Genomic DNA, 14,305 nt, shown 5'->3' with positions numbered 1-14,305 from the left:
TTTAGATATAAGGATTACCCAGTTTTATCAACAAAGATATTGATAGAGAAATTCAGTGACATGCTGATAGCCATTCAGCACACAAATAGCGGAAGCAGGGTTATCACCCAGTCTCATTTCAAAGCCCAACCTTGTAACCACTGTGGCACACTGCTTCCACTCCAATGGCTAGAACGGGAATGTTGCTCAGATTATTTTATTATTTGGGGAAGGTTAGTGCGATCCTGTGCAAAGGGCATGGAGAATGTTAATAATAATAATGTGCCTTCTGATTTTCTCTGAGGACGAATAAAAGAAAACAACATGCTGACCACATGGTATTTATATAGAATCCCAGTGAATGATAAACGGGATATATAGAAAAAAGACAAAAGAAGGAAACAACCTCTTTTGTGTTATTTAAGAGTGGTAATAACCTAACTATGGGAAAACAGACTGTCAGATTATTTTGTAAACATCTCAGACCACCTCCTAGGTGGTGTCTGGATGGGGTTTCTTCTGAAAAAGAATGATCTTTTGTTACACATTCTAAATGAAGGTGGGTCCTCAAGCCTAAAATGAGAGTACTATAAATTCCCCCCTTCTTATACTGAGATGAGGGAAGTTTTCCAATATTCCCTTATGGGTTGGTAGCAAGATTGGCCACGATCCCCAAGTAGAGTCTCATAGAAACTCTTGGTAGTGGGGATTCGGAACTGCCCCTGGCATTTGGAAGCAAGCTGGCATCCAGGCAAGAAACTGGCATAGTGAGAGACCCCAGGATGGACCTGTCTGAATAGGTTGATTGACCTGAGGTCTATGAACAGTTGGTCTTAAGTCCTGGTATTTGTATTACAGTTCTCCCCCACAGTGTAAGAAGTGTGGATAACATCTCATTAAATATCACAGCCTGGTATCTGCTGTGAAGTGGGAGATCTGGGAAAGTCCCAAATCCATGCCTCGGGTAAAGAGGTAGAGGTTAGAGAGCAGGATCCTCTCCACTAAGGCCTGAGCGTTAATGGCTGAGGTTCACCAGGCTGGAACTAAAATGCCCTGTGGAAGAACATCATGAGCGTCAGAAATGGCAGAGGTAGAATGATGTGACAGCAAGGGCAAGAAGTCCAGAGTACACAGAAAGACTCCAGGGAAGTTTTTCACATAATAGGGAAAGCAGCAGCAAACCTCTAGCAAACCTGATTCATCAAACCAAATTATAAAAATGACTCCTCTCCGATCAGAAACATGGCCTTGGTTTTCTTGTTTTGGTCATTTTAACAAATGGAGAATTACTATCAGTACAAAAAAACACTTGCACAAAGGCTAAAAACTGCTTAAACCTTTAGTTATGTTTTCTTTTTGCTCTTTTATTTTTTTAAAGTTTTTTTTTAATGTTTATTTATTTTTGAGAGAAAGAGACAGACAGACAGAGAGGGAGACACAGAATCTGAAGCAGGCTCCAGGCTCATCAGCACAGAGCCCGATGCGGGGCTCGAACTCACAAACTGCGAGATCATGACCTGAGCCGAAGTCGGACACTTAACCAACTGAGCCACCCAGGCGCCCCTCTTTTTGCTCTTTTATTCCCTTAATAGATCATGAAAAAAGAGATGAGGTGTTGGAATAAAGAGCGAGTCTAGGTCTTCAGGGTAGCAAGGATTAATGATACCCAGAATTTCAATGAAGTTCATAGATACTGGACAGAAATATCTCTGTGGTGAAAAGTATGGCTCCACCACTAACCAGTGATAGATCTGATAATTGCTACCAAATCTCTGGGAGCCATACTTTCTTCACCTGTAGAAAGGAGCTAATGATGGCACCTATATGAAAATTTTAAAACGATGTAGATTTGGTGAAACATTCATGCTTATAAACTTCTAATAGTACTGTGAAGTGATTCAATGTTTATGGAAGTCCAGGCATGTCAAAGATTAAATATGCCAGGGCACCAGGGTGGCTCAGTCAGTTAAGCATCTGACTCTTGGTTTTGGCTCACAGCATGATCTCATTGTTCATGAGTTCGAGCCCCATATCGGACTCTGTACTGGAGTCCCTGCTTGGGATCCTCTCTCTCCCCCTTTCTCTGCCTCTTCTCCACTCGTGCGCACTCTCTCTCTCTCTCAACATAAATAAATAAATCAGTAAATACATAATAAATAAATAAATAAATAAACTTTTTAAAAGATTAAATATGCAGAATCAATGAATCAACAATGTCCCTTCAACACTTTATTCTAGAGGAAGTAAATTGGCATGTTTACAAATATGGAAGTAAAAGATTGGTCATTAATGAATGCATTGTCATTAATATGAAAAAATGCCATAGATGTACATCACAGGTCAGCTTAAAGGCCATTAATTTCCTGACTACACTTAAACAAGGTTATTTTACTCCCTTCCTAGGAAGGTAAGTGACCCTTCCTAGTATCGGTTCTGAGTTGGTCTCCTTTGGTCCTGGAGGGGGCTTCTGGATTGGATGGTCCGTGGAAGGCACTGTACCTAGAGAACACGAAGGTTGTGGGGTGGGAGTCTTAGGCTCTGGGGTGTGCCAGTCTTCCAGAATCTCAGCACTCACACCCTTCAGTTAGCACCTCTCTGTGTTCCCACTGCCTCAGTGGTTCCACATCAGTACCTCTGCACCAGCTATGCTCACTTGCAGGAATGCCCTTTCTGGAAAAAGTTCTCGGATAGGCTTTCATGAGCTCCTCTGCTCCTATGTAGCAGCTCCATGTTTGTCTTCTTTCCCCTTCACATGGATCCATGCACTTAGGGGCACAAAACCCTATTGTCTCCATTTCTCTGTTTCTGCCTTTGCCTTCCTCCTCCTTCCTTGGCCTCCCTACCTCTTCTTCATTGGCCCCTTCTTCTGAGATGATACAAGTTTCTGAGAGGAACAGTATACCCAGCTTCTTCAATTCTGCCATCATCCTGTACACATGATTGGATAGAGGAGGATGAAGAGAGAGATGAAGGTTTTACAAAGAAGAAAAGGAAATAGAGAAAGAGGAGAAGATGGGGGTGAAGAGAAGAGAGAAAAGGAGGAGGGGAGAGAGAAGAGATGGGAGGGAAAGAATAAGAGGAGGGGAAAGGGGCAAAAAGGGGTGGAGGGTAGTTGAAGGATAAGGTAGGGAGAGGAGTGAGGGAATGGGGTAAGGAAAAGATCATAGAGAATGATTAAGAATGAAGAGCAACATTAGGATGTAGATAAGAATGAGCAGATGATGGAATAGGGGGGAGAAGAAAGGAAGGATTTTGTATAGAGGAGGAAGGGAAGAAGGAGAAGGAAGGAGGAAAAACAGCTCATAGCCAGGTGAAAAGAAGGATAAAAGAGGAAGAGAGGAAGAAGAAAAAACAGAAGGGAAGGAAGAGGGTTTGAAAAATATGTGGGGCTTTTTGTAAGTCTGAGGACTTCAGTCCATTCTCTCCAAGGACACCTTTCCAGGAGAAGTCGAAGTCTGACTCTTCCCTGCCTCCCCAACAGTTAGCCCCTTATAAGGGTGCCCCCTGCCCACCTCTGGCGCCTGTGTTGCAGTTGCTGGTGTTGGCTTGGAAGCTGCCTCCAGGAATGCCTTTGTCTTCCTGTTCTCCTCTTCAAACAGCTTCCTAGAGGATCAGCCACAAGGGTTGGGGGTCATGAGTCCATCCCACAACTCCTCCCTACAGCTTCCCTCCATCGTGCTGTGGAAGAAGAGTCTTTTGATGAGTGCAGAGTAGCTATTCTTGGAAAACAGCTGGCTCAGCTGATGCTGCATGTCTTCTTTCTTTACCTGTATCAGCTTCTCTGTGGAAGTAAGCAAGGTAGGGTGGAAACGTCTTACCTCTGGGCTTCACTTTCCTTTCCTTTGCATTGCATCAGGAAGATCCTCAGTGTGTCTATAGGGAGAGGAACCAAAGAGGCCCTGTGAGAGCTCACAGAAAGAATCAAGGTTGGGCATATTATTAGGTGGAAGATGTCAAACTAATTTGAAGGATTTTTGGTCTTCTTCCCCTGTATCCCCTACTCCAGAGGCCCTATTGCTCAGATTGGAACCCTAGAGAACAAACCTGTATTTTATTCATTCATCTTATTGGCCTTGACACATAGTAATGGCCCTGATACAACTGCCACATATTTGCATGAAGTGAACAGAATCATCACGTGCCAGAACAGTCTGTGTGTACCTGTAGGTGTTGCTCTCTTCCATGAGCTGGCACAGAGCAGGAACTCCGTTAATTGTCTAACAGAAATGGGCAGTTTGTTCCACAATCATTTACCCTGGTGACTAAGGCATCATGTTTTACACACCACATGCACACACATGTACACACACAGAACAAAGGTGAGCTTCTGAGTAAAGTCTTGGGTTCCCATGACCTTTGCCTCTACTTCTAGATGATTCTTATTTCCTCTTGGAAATGGTAAATGGTTGTTGGATGTATTTATGAATATACAGATGGACGAATAAATGGTTCGATGAATAGGTGGAATGGCAGACAGCTGAATAGATGGATATAAAAATGGATGAATGGTTGAAAGGAAGAGGAGATGGCTGGTTGGATGATGGTATGAATTTTTATATGTATGTATGGATGAACAGATGGATGGAAAATTGGATGATAATTATAGATATGTATGTTTGGGGTGGACAAACAGCTGTGTGAATGACTAAATTGATAGATGGTAGGTAGATAGATGGATGGATAATGAAATGGATAAATGGATGGGTAGATGAATAGATGGTTGGGTCAACTGTTGGTTAGATGAATAGATGGATGGGTAAATAGTTGGATGAATGGATGGTTAGTTGCAAAGGGTGGAGAAATGGAAGAGTGGATGCACTGGATAATTTCAATAGATAGATAGATAGATGGAAGATTGGGTGGAATAGATGGCTGGTAGGATGACTAGATCATTAAATGGTTGGAAGGATGGTTAGCTGAATTGGATATTGCTGCTTTTATGTTCCTGAATGGTTTTGGCCTGTCTGCCTCCCTATGTATTTTCTCTCTCTTACCTTGGTTTCTTCTTGCTGTTTCTTCCAGACAAGCCGGGTTAAAAAAAAATAATCCTTCATTCTGCTAGGAATTGATTCAAGTTAATTTCCATAAACATGTATTCAATGCCTATAGTATGTATTAGACTTTGGGCTTGGGTTGGTAAAAATTCAGTGAACCAAAAAAGGGGTGATTAATTGCCAGTAAGGAATCAACAGACTAACAGAGGGGGGCAGATATTAAGTTCACTAACATACAAATAACTGTCATTATTAATGAAAATTATTGTTATCAGTGAGTAGAGTGTTTCATGCAAAAAGAATGGCTAATTCAATGACTCTGAGGTTTTGGAATATGCCCTGTGAATGTCTGGGTAGTGAAGAGGCTGAAATGACTGGAGTGAACTCAGCCAAGGGAAGTGGTAAAAGGTGAAATGGAGAGGTAAAATGGTAAGAGGTAAAAGCTGAAATGGAGATGGGTTAGCTAACATCTAATTTGAAGCTCATTGACAAGATATTTCTGTTTACTATGAGTGAGATTGTAGGTAAGAAGGTGTTTCATTATAAGAGGGATGTGACTTGATTTATGTTTCAACAGAATTCATCTGTCTACTATGGGAAAAGTAGCTTTTGTGGCATGACTTGGCCAGAAGTGTGCACACATGTGCATGCACACACACACACACACACACACACACACACACAGATTGAGAGAGAGAAAGAACAGCTATAAAATACCTTGCTTTTTCTTCAAGACCTCTTCTAGGCACAGTTGTTCTAGATTCACAGGGAAAAAGAGTGACACTTTCAGACCCAGCGCCTATAACATGCCCTACCTCCCAACAACTCCAACTTCAGGGAAGGGACTTGCTTGATGTGACATGAAAGGTCTTGTACAGACCCAGGAAATACCTGAGTGTCTTCCTTCTATCCCATCTCCTTTGCCTAGTGAATATCACTCTGAAACCAGCCTTCTCCCTTGTATGTGCCTGTATTCTTCGTGAGTGCTAAAAGGCCATGGCATTTACAAATGGTCATGTGAGAATGATACAGAATGAACATGGTTTTACACACACCTTAAATCTCATTGGAGAGATATGATAATGAAGTTGTAAATATATCAAGCCAGGGGGGATAAGGGTTATATAGAAAAAAAAAAGCAAGGTGTAAAGAGTGATCAGGTCGGGGCAGATGCTCTTAGATGGGAAGATAAGCTAAGACCTCTATAAGGAGCTGAGGTTTGAGCTGAGAGCTGAATTATTAGAATAGGAGGACATCTAGATGATCAAGTGTGAAAAACATTATGGTAGAGGGAACAGATAGTGAAAAGTCCTTAAGATGAGAATATGCCCTGTGAGTGTTTCATTGTCATTAAAGTGGAAGGGGAGTGAGAGACAGAAGTTGAAGCCAAAGAGGTGACAAGATACCTAAGTGGCTCTTGGGGACTACACTGAAAAATTGTGTATCTGGAACCAAGGGTTTAGGGAGGACAGGGGGATTTATGATTTAGAGATGCCATGGGACCTCACTGTATTCTTCTCATACCACTTACATGCATCTAATTCCTTCTGTTTGGTCTCCCACAGGGCACAGGCCTCTCTCACCTCCTCACTGGCTTTCTGTTTCACTGGGCCAGAGAAAAAAAGAAAGATGTTAATTAAACAAAGTACTAGGCTCTGCTCCTTCTTAAAATGTTGCATTTCAAATGACTCAACAAGCATTCCCAGATTATACAGATGAATAAACAGAAGCTTCAAAGCCCAGGCCCTTCTCTTTGAGCTAAGCCAGCCAGCAAAGACCCCTGAGCTCACATTTTTTAAACTCCTTAATTCGTTTAGCCAGGTCTTCAATCCGTGGATCCAGGCTTTCTGCTGTAGAAGAAAAGTGAGATTGAGCTGGAGACAGTCAGCCATCGAAAGCAGGTGGAGATGAGGTGAGTGCAGGCACGTTGTCTATCCTGCTTTCATTCAACATGAATTTATTGAGTGTCTGCTGCATCACAAGGATGTGCATGTGGGCTTCTGTTACAAGTGGCAGAAAAAGAGAGTGAACAGTAAAACAGATCATAATATTTGACATGACGTGTAAAAAGAATAATAGCACAAGGAATAGGGAGATAGAGAGCGAAGGGGTGTATGCCATTTCTTTAAGTACAGGGAGAATTTCCTGGGCCCCCAAATAAGGAAGATGATGAGCAAGTGTTAAGGTTCTGAATGAGGGGAAGGGGTTGCAGACATTTCCAGGCAGAGAGAATAGCAAATACAAAAACCTGGAGCTGGGGAAGCAGGGAGTACATGTTCTAGGGCACGGGGAAGATACCCACTAAACAAGCAGAAAGTAGCGGGATGTGAGGTGGAATGAAAGGGTAAGGGAGGTTCTATAGAACCTTGTGAACCAAGGTCTTGTGAACCAAGATAAGGGGTTCTGGATTTTACTCTGAGTGCTGTGAGAAGCTAATAGAGATCTCCCTGCAGTTTCATCCTGTTAAGATCAAGGGTTAATGGCACAGGTTAGGGGAAAACATGACAAATCTGTGACCAAGGGATTAGCCCAATTAGGCAAAAGGAAAACATGCTGCTCCCTTACATGCCAGGTGGCAGCTTGCAAGCCCTCCAGTGAAAGGGAGCACACTGCCTCTTGGAGAACTTTTGCTACAATCTTCTTTGACTTAGTTTCCTTACAAGTTTCCCAATTTCAATGACCTGACTTAAGAAGCATTCCTCCTTTTGCCTCTCTGGCTCCAACATTCATCATCGCAAAGCTGGGGGACCAAGTTTGAGGAAAAATATTCCAAATGTCCCTGCGCCTGTCCCCAATTCTCTAAGAATTTCTGGACCTCAGATACCTAGTTCCTCTGTAAACCAGGGTTTTACCTGTGGGACACAGATGTTACAATTCTACCTCTGGGATTGAATTTAAAAAGGAAAACAAGATAAAACATGAAAATATAAGGCAAACACATTATACCAGTCTATTTAAAAAATACTCTAGGCCAGGGGCGCCTGGGGGGCTCAGTTGGTTAAATGTCCGACTTTGGCTCAGGTCATGATCTCACAGCTCATGAGTTTGAGCCCCAGGCTCTGTGCTGACAGCTCAGAGCCTGGAACCTGTTTTGGATTCTCTCTCTCTCTCTCTCTCTCTTTCTCTCTGCCTTTCCCCCACTCATGCGCTCTCTCTCTCTCTCTCTCTATCTCTCTCTCTCTCTCTCTCTCTCTCTCAAAAATAAACAAATAGTAAAAAATTAAAAAAAAACACTCTAAGCCTTAAAAGTTTTTTTTTAAATAAGTTTTGCCTAAGCAGCAGGCCTGATATGTCAGCTTAGGAAGGAAGGCCAAAGTTCCTATTTATCTGGTTTTGACCAACCATAGCATTTTGAACTGAGAATGGAATCAGCAGAACCGCTTTGCCCCAGTTCTGCTGTGGGTTCTGGGCTCGTGTCATCCTATGATACAGCACAACAAAAATATGCAAAGCCATCTGTATGGTTTTTGGCCACTTGTGTACTAAAAAATGGGGTGGGGGCACCTGGGTGGTTCAGTCAGTTAAACATCTGACTCTTGATTTTGGTTCAGATCATGATCTCACGGTTCGTGGGACTGGACCTAGAGTTGGGTTCTGTGATGACAATGCAGAGCCCACTTGGGATTCTCTCTCTCTCTCTGTCCCCCCACAAAGTAAATAAATAAACATTTAATTTTTTTTAATGGGAAAAGTATGTATGTATCTATACCTATGTATATGTAAAATATCTCCGGAAGGATACAAAAATTCTCTGATAACAGTTGTTACTTACCTGCTGTGGGGAAGGCAAATGAAATACAATAGTTTAGAGACATCATTTGCCATCTATCCTATCTAACTTCTTAATTCTGAAAGATGGTGTGGTATTGTTGGTTCAAATAGTTAAATTTCTTAATGTTTATTTTTGAGAGAGAGAGAGAGAGAGAGAGAGCAGGGGAGGGGCAGAGAGAGAGGAAGACACAGAATCTGAAACAGGCTCCAGGCTCTTAGTTGTCAGCACAGAGCCAGACATGGGGTTCGAACCCACCAACCACGAGATCATGACCTGAGCTGAAGTCAGATGCCTAACCAACTAAGCCACCCAGGTGCCCCTCAAATAGTTAAATTTTAAAATTAAAAGCAAAATGGGATAATTTCCCGAGGTTTTAATTGTGAGGGCTCTGAACCATTTCCCCAAACCCAGACTCAGGCACAAGGGGATACATGACCTTGCTGCAGATTTTCCACCATCTCCAGAAACTCTTCTATCTTCTTTGAGTTGGAATGCCCTGTGGAGGCAAAAACTAGAATTGGAGGATCTTCTGAGAGTGAGAGGAAAGTGAGGAAGGGGCCAAACTGATCTGGAAGTAGAGCAATGGAACCTCTAATGGACTTTTAAAAACAAGCCCAGGCTTCCTGATAGTTCGTATCCAAATACTTCAGAATGCATATCTAAAAATTAAAGGTATTTTCTTAGAAATCCACAACTCTATTATAACAGCCAATAAAATATCTTAATATTATCCCAAAACTAAATCTATACAATTGTACATGATTGTCCCCAAAATGTCTTTCTACAGTTGGTGAGTGCAACCATTTCTCAGCATAGTGTTGGCAACAGATGTGACCTCCACCTCTTTTTACTCTCCACTGTATTTTTAGTGCTGGTCACAAGGGATGGCTTGGCGTATTCTCATGTGTTTCCCTAAAATGGTGTTATTAATATTACGTGCCATCTGCCTAGGACAGTAGAAAAGATGTAATACAAAATTTTGATTTAGAGTAGTTTAAAGGGAGTGTAGAATTGATGAAAACAAGCAGGGCAGTAAGTCAGTGATTGTGCTTTTATTTTATATTATTCTCTCTACTTCTCTTTGAATATTTTAATAAAAATTATAATGGCATATCCTCTGAGGTATGGAGCATAGTTATGGAAGACAGTTATAGGATAATTTTTCAGTGTTCTTATCTTTTCTGGATAGTGATTTTCAGAAATTCTCTAAAATAAAATATGCTGGCTTTAATTCTATAGGGGAAATATCATAATCTAAAAGTAACTGGAAAAATGTATTTGTTCTAAGGGCATTCTTGATTAAGAGATTTGTAAAAGACTCACTGCAACATGTGGACACTGGTTTGACAAAAAATACCACTTTTAAAAGTGATCGTGAGGATAAAAATGAAGCTATATAGGGGCTGAATGTTAGATGATTTCGGGGAATTGTTAATTTTTTCAGTTGTGGAAGTAGTATGATATTTTTGCTAAGGAAAATGTTCTTTTATTAAACAGAAACATACTAAAACATTTCAGAGGAAATTGAAAAGATATCTCGGATTGTTTACTTTTAAATACTAAAAAAATAGTTGGAGCAAATATGGTAAAATTACCAAGACTGAAATGGAGGAAATGTAGAGTCAGGAAATGGTGACAACAGTAACACAGCTTATCAATATGTCTTCATCACTTAAAAACAGAACAACTGGATACCAAATCAAATATGTCCATCAACAGCATTTATAATAAAACATGATGACAAATTTTCTCATAGAACTTAAAATACACGTGGGTGGAGACAAACCACTAACAGTCACAGGACCTGTTGGCATCTGTGTGACAGTAAAAGGAGGAAGGAATGGCACAGAATCTGTGGACCTGACAGGAGAACAACAAAAGAGTCAGCATAAATTCACTGGAAACACAGCAGGCCAATTTGAGAACAGCAGCTCAAAGTGGTAGTGGCCTTGCCCTCTGCAATACTGGGTGAACCCAAGGGCCCAAGGTAAAGACCACTGGAGCAGTTTAAACCCTAAGCCTGTGGCATCCTTAGCTATCCAAAGAAAAAAAATAATTTCAACTTGCCCATGTGATATCACTGAAATCAGACTTGAGAAAAAATGAAATAGAACACTATAATAAAACATCTCTACCATACAAAGACAAAAGCATAATATAAAATATAATAAAATACAAACCTAAACTTTTATATGCCTTTGTAATGTAGTTTCAAAATATTTGATGTAATAACTGATAAAACTAAAAAGTAATAAAAAATCTAATTTATACTTAGAGATTTCAATGACTATCTGACAATAAAATAACTGGACAGAAAATTCATGATCATACTAAGCTAACTGAAACTTATAGAACTATTAACCAATATGAGCTAATTGAAACTATAGAAAATTCTATCCCAACAACAGAATATGTATTCTGTTTAAGTGCTCACATATTTGGGGCTTCAAGAAAGTCCAAATAAATTTAAAAGTATTCAATAATACAAAATATGTTCTATGGTCACAACAGAAATAAAGTAGAAATTAATCAGGGAAAAATATCAGGAAAACATGAAAATATTTGAAACTAAATAATACAGTTTTACACAACCCATTTGTCAAAGGAAAAAAAAGGACACTGAAAAGTGTTTTGAACTAAATTAAAATAAAAATACAATCTATCAACATTTGTGGGAGGCATATAAGACAGTGAGTAAAAACTAAAAGGGAATTATAGCTCTAAATATTTATATTACAAAATAAGAAAGGTCTCAAAATAAATACATAGCTTCCACAATAAAAAATAGAGAAAGAAAACCAAATTAAGACCAAATCAGAATGTAAGCAGAAAGAAAGGAAAACAAAAAAACTAATGAAGAAAATGAATAAAGCCAAAAACATTATTTGAGAAGAGAAATGAAAGTTCAAACTCATCAAATTGTACACATTAAGCATGTGCAACTCTTTATCAATTATATAATAAAGTTCTTTTTTTTAAAGGGAGATAAACCACTAGCCAGAGTGATCAAGAGAAAATGAAAAAAAAAAAAAAAAACAACACCAATTACCATTATCAGGAATGTAAAGAGGATGTACTGATAAATTTTACAGACATTAAATTCACAAGAAGGGAATTTTATTAACAACTTCACTGCAATAAATCTTATAACTTAGAAGAAATGAACAAATGACTTGAAAGAAACTACCAAAGCTCACTCAAGAAGAAATAGGTAATTTGTATGGCCTTGTATTTATCGAAGAGACTGTATTTATAATTGTAAACCTTCCTGCATAAAAAACACCAGCCCAGGTGGCTTCACTTGTGAATTCTAAACATTTAAGGATAAAATAATATCCTCTCTCTCTTTCTTTCTCCCTCCCTACCTCCCTCTCTGCCCCTTGTGGGATTCTCTCTCTCTGCCCCTTGCTCATTCGCGCTATCTCAAAAAAAAAAAAGATAAAATAATATCAATTCCATGCAGAATTTCCAGAAACTTGAAGAGATATGAAAACTTCCCAGTTCATTCAATAAGGAAAGACTTACTCTGAAATCAAAGACAGATAACAGAAAACTAAGAGTAATATCTCTCACAAACATAAATGTAAAAATTCTACATAAACATTTAGCAAGTCAAATCCAAAAGAAAAATAATATCATGATCAAGCATAGTTTATCCCAGTAATACAAGGTTGGCATAACATTTAATATGAATTATATAATGCATCATTAACAAATTACAAAAATAAAACAATTTTTAAATGAAAAGATGTACTATGAAAAATACAAAATATTAATGAGAGAAATTAAAAGAAACTAAAATAAATAGAAATTTTCTGACTCGTGAATAAATACCATATTCGTATTTATTTGAGTTAGAATATGCAATATTGCTGAGATAACAAAACTCCACAAATTCATCGATAAATGCAGTGTTATCACAATAAAGATTAAGCAGATGGTACTCTAGACATTGATAAATTGGTTTTAAGAGGCATATGGGAAAAAAAAAAAAAGAGGCATATGGGAATTAAAGGGACCTAGAATAGTCAATAAACTTTGAAAGACAAAGTTGGGAGTACTTACAGTGCCTTATTCCAAGACTTACTATAGAGTTACAGTGCCAAGACAGTGAGGTATTAGCATGAAGATGTACAAATAGATCAATGGAACAGACTAGATCCAAAAATAGACATAGGCATATATATGGAAAATTTATTTTTAGCAAATATGAAAAGACAATTCCTGGAGAAAAGACAGTCTTTTCAACAAATGGTGCTAGAACATTTGAATACCCTTATGCCAAAAAACAATTTAAAAATCTCAAACAAAACAAAACCGAAAACTTGGAATCACAACTCACAACATGGAGGAAAAGTAACTCAAAGTGAATCATAGACCTAAAATTAAAACATAAAACTATAAAATTTATAGAACACCCAACAAAACAGAGAAAATCTTTGTGAACCTAGGTTAGGTAAAGATTCCTTAGATAAAAAAGCGAAGCAGGATCTGTAAAAGAAAAACTTGAGAAATAGTACTTCAAATTTTTAAAATTTCGCTCTGTAAAAAATACGCAGTGAGAAGAAAGACTGCAGACTGGGAGAAAAGCTTTGCAAAACATCTGATAAAGGACTTGTATTCACAACACACAACAAATTCTCAAAACTTTATAACAAGCAAACAAACAACCCAATATAAAATAGACAAAAGGGGATGTGTCGAGTAAGAGATTGCTACGGCTGAGGTCAGAGAGGTCTTTTCCTGCTTTCTCCTCTAGGGTTTTGATGGTTTCCTTTCTCACATTCAGGTCCTTTATCCATTTTGAGTTTATTTTTGTGAATGGTGTGAGAAAGTGGTCTAGTTTCAACCTTCTGCATGTTGCTGTCCAGTTCTCCCAGCACCATTTGTTAAAGAGACTGTCTTTTTCCATTGGATGTTCTTTCCTGCTTTGTCAAAGATTAGTTGGCCATACTTTTGTGGGTCTAGTTCTGGGGTTTCTATTGAATTCCATTCGTCTATGTGTCTGTTTTTGTGCCAATCCCATGCTGTCTTGATGATTACAGCTTTGTAGTAGAGGCTAAAGTCTGGGATTGTGATGCCTCCTGCTTTGGTCTTCTTCTTCAAAATTACTTTGGCTATTCGGGGCCTTTTGTGGTTCCATATGAATTTTAGAATTGCTTGTTCTAGTTTCGAGAAGAATGCTGGTGCAATTTTGATTGGGATTGCATTGAATGTGTAGATAGCTTTGGGTGGTATTGACATTTTGACAATATTTATTCTTCCAATCCATGAGCAGGGAATGTCTCTAGGAATTTATCCAAGGGATACAGGAGTACTGATGCATAGGGGCACCTGTACCCCAATGTTTATAGCAGCACTCTCAACAATAGCCAAATTATGGAAAGAGCCTAAATGTCCATCAACTGATGAATGGATAAAGAAATTGTGGTTTATATACACAATGGAATACTACGTGGCAATGAGAAAGAATGAATTATGGCCTTTTGTAGCAACGTGGATGGAACTGGAGAGTGTAATGCTAAGTGAAATAAACCATACAGAGAAAGACAGATACCAT

This window comes from Panthera uncia, chromosome X (assembly GCF_023721935.1).
Source record: "Panthera uncia isolate 11264 chromosome X, Puncia_PCG_1.0, whole genome shotgun sequence".
Lineage (NCBI taxonomy): Eukaryota > Metazoa > Chordata > Mammalia > Carnivora > Felidae > Panthera > Panthera uncia.
This window is presented reverse-complemented; position numbering follows the sequence as displayed.